The sequence below is a fragment of the Podarcis cretensis genome (assembly GCF_951804945.1).
Source record: "Podarcis cretensis genome assembly, chromosome: 7".
NCBI classification, from domain to species: Eukaryota; Metazoa; Chordata; class Lepidosauria; order Squamata; family Lacertidae; genus Podarcis; species Podarcis cretensis.
The window spans coordinates 70673999-70677846 of record NC_137176.1 but is presented as its reverse complement, the minus strand read 5'-3'; positions in this window follow the sequence as shown (position 1 = coordinate 70677846).

Sequence of the window (3848 nt, the reverse complement as noted above, 5' to 3'; positions counted from 1 at the left end):
TCAGCTTTAGATTTATTTTCAGACCTGTGTTGTTTTCATCGTGGATTGTCTTGGTTGGTTTTTATTGCTAGCCAACATGGGAGTCATTGTGGCGGAGAGGCTGTCTATAAACACAGTCAGTAAAAAATGAATTAACATCTCTAGCTGGTCACCTAGCAGGGATCCTTTCTTGTCGCAAGGAACAACTAACAGGGGTGGCCAACTCCCAAGAGATTGCGATCTACTCACAGAGTTAAAAACTGCAGTGATCTACCCCCTTTTGGGGGGTTTGGGTCAAAGTTGTTGAGTTTTTTCAGGGAGGAGGTAAAATGTTGAGCTTTTTTTAGGGGAGCCACAGTTGTTCAGCTTCTTTGGGGGGAGCCAGTGATCTACCACAGAAGTCAAGTGATCACAATCTACCTGTTGGACATGCCTGAACTGGGTGAATGGCCATTTGCAAGCTTGCAAACATCCTCCAAGAAAGGCCGTGAAGTTTTATTAACCAACGCTTTCATGGTTATCCCAATGAAGCAGGATCTAGGACGCAAAAAGAATCCCTTTGCATGTTCCAACATGTAGCCCTCAATGCCTGAGACACATAGAGGCAGAATCATAATGTAAACATTCTCCTTTCCAAAGCAAAGCTAATCACAGTGGCACCAATGCGAAAAAATATGTGACACGGCCTTGATGAAGTCTGTTCTCAAATGCAGATGTGATGTATTCAGTCCCATTATTCTATCTGATCTTTGATTTTTAATCACCTTGTCTAGAATGAGCTGTTTAAAATATACAATATATTACTTCAGAGAAAAAGGAGGTCATTATTTTCTCTCCCTCTTCCCCTAGTGCCTAACAGGATAGACAAAATAAAGCAATGTAGCACATACAGTATTTGACTTGCAGAATTAGCTTTCATAGGATGTGAAAGTGACTAATAATAATTTTATTATTTGTACCCCATCCATCTGACTGGGTTGCCCCAGCCACTCTGGGTGGCTTCCAACAAAAATAAAAGCATAATCGCTTCCATTCGTAAGCATCATAAATGTTTTCAGGATGTAATGTTATAAATGTTACTATTCTACTTGTATGTGGCTTTAGACCAGGGCAAGGGAACTTGCAGCTTTCCAGACATTGTTGGATGGGATGATGGTAGATGTAGTCCAGCAATATCTGGAGAGCCACCAGTTCCATATCCCTGCTTTGGACAAATTCACAGAGAACAGGTCTGTTAGCATTAGTTTTTTGTCATGATAGCTAAATGGATCTTCCCTATTTAGAAACTGTACCTCCAAATATCAGTTACTGGGAGAGACCGAATCACACGGTTGGTCCATCCTACTGCCTACGTTGACTAGCAACAGCTCTGCAGTTTCATTTAGGACATTCTCTGCTCTACCTGGAGATGTCAGGAATTTAACTGAACCTGGAACCACGTTGTCAGAGCTGCCCGAGGTCCCAGCTCACAAAGGACCAACGCCAGTTCGTTGTTATATACAAAAGTCTTTATTGACGTTCAGTTTTGATTTCAAAGCCGCGCCGTGCAGCTCTACGTCTCAAACTCTAGACCGCTGAAGCTCCGTCTGAATCTCCTCCCCCCAGACACCAGTTTAAGACTCTAGCCTTGCTCCACCTCTTCCTTTGCTCTTTCCTCCTCTGGGTCCGCCTGTCCGCTGGGGTCTTGCCCTTTCTAGACTCTTCTGACGCTGAGTCCCCTGAGTCTTCCCCCTGCCTCCGGCGGGCTTTAGGACCTGGTTCCCAATCCGGGTTTTCTGCTGTCCCGCGCGCCTGTACATTCGAACTTGGCGCGCGCGCCCAGCCGGCAACCTTTCTCCTGACCGTTACACTGCTCCTGTCACTGCTTCCCCCTTCGGGGAGGCTAGCTGGACCTGACTTCCCCTCCGTTCCCTCACTCTCTGATAGAGGCGTGGTCAGTCCTGACTCATCTTCTCTCCCTGCTGGAGGAGACGCTGGCCCTGATACATGGGACTCTTCCCCCCCCACTACGCTCTGGTGGGGGAGCTGGTCCTGATCTCCCGCTGCTGCTTTGGGAGTCCCCGCTGGCCCCTTGCTTCTGGTGCATCCCCCCTGGGACCCCCCTTGCCCTGGCCCTCGGCGCCCCCCTCTGGGAATCTTCTGATTCGCTGGAGAAGCTCATGGAATCTCTCGTGCCACTGTCATACTCCCCTACGCTGCCCTCAGATTCTTCCCCTTCGCTCTCCATTTCCTCTCTCCCCTGTGCCTCTGCTCCTGAGCCCCTGACACACGTACATGCACATACATGTAAACTATGGCCCTGTCACCTTCATGTCCTGCTTATAGACTTCCCAAAGGCACTTACTTGGCCAGTGTGGGAAATGGAATACTGTACTAAATGTCCCTTGGACCGATCTGGAATATGCTTCTTCAGGGCTCATGTTCTAGACATGGAGCAGTGTTAAGTTGCTCCACCTTATCCAGGGATGGACAGCCAGATGTTGTTGGACTACCACTCCCATCCTTCTTGACCATAGGTGATGCTGACTGGGGCTGGTAGGAGTTGAGAGTCCAACTGTACCTGAAGAGTCACAACTTCCCCATCCTTGACCTAGTCGGATGTCTTGAGCAATCTGCGATGAACAATGATAATCCTTATGGCTGATTTATGTTGGGCACCATAGTTGTAGCAGCTGGAAGGAAAACCATAAACAATGCAAAAAAATATGGTCGGTTCAATGAAAAGTTCTTGTAGCTCCTTTAATTTTATTCTTATGATCTAGGGTATAACCAACCCAGTGAAACTTCTGTATTGAAGCCTTATTGAAGAAATGATGGAGTGCACTAAGACCTGCACCAGCCGTTGGTACTTCTAGGAGGCTGGGGAAGAGACTTCCCATCATTGCTCTCCTCAACATTTGCATTTTGATGCTGTCAGCCTCCTCTGGAGGAGAGATGTGGGAGACAGGCTATATATCATCTACTCTGCTCTGAACTGTATACAAGCCAGGTTCCTTGAAGGGCAGCAAAACCCATACCAGAAACTTTATTGCTATATATTAATGTACTCAAGCTTAGATTGTTTTTTTTCCTTTGGTAATAATGAATTTATTTTGTGTTTGCTGTTGATTTTTGGTTGTTTAGAATTTACTGACATGTTCTGTGTTATATATATATTTTCTCTGTTTTAATGTATTGAACGGTTGCTGGAGGTAAAATCAAATCGGCAGGAGCAGGATTGGGAAGGTAAGATCAAAAGACATGGGTTGTCGGACTATAATCCAAACAATCATCGGGGATTATGGGAGCTGTAGTCCAACTTCTGGAGGGAAATATGGTGGCTACCTTGGACGCAGCGAAAGGCTTTCCACAATGAAGTAAGATTTACAAATTTATGTACCTATAAGAACATCAAAATAGTCCTGCTGCATCAGGCCAGTGGACCAACAAATCAAGCATCTTGTTCTCACAGTGGACAACCGAATGCCCATAGGTAGCTCACAAGCTGAACCTGAGCACAACAGCAGTGTCCCTTCCTGCAGTTTCCAGCAACTGATATTCAGAAGCATTACTGCCTTTGATCGTGGAGGGAGAGTATACCCACCATTTCCAAATCTAATCTTATCTTCCCCAGATGCAAAGTAAAACCATACATCTAATATTCCTCAAGCTGCAAAAAGAAGTCAGACACTCTGTCCAGAACGGAATCTTCTGTTAACATCTTAATTCTCAAATGCCTGCTGTTGCCTCATTAGAACTCTTAGGATGTGCCTTTATTCCTTAAAAGAAAGGCTAGTGCCTCAAAATAGACTGGAAGTAAAAATAGAAAATAAAAACTGATTCCATTTAATCATTCATCTCGTTCCAGAGGAATGCAAAGGTTAGGCTAG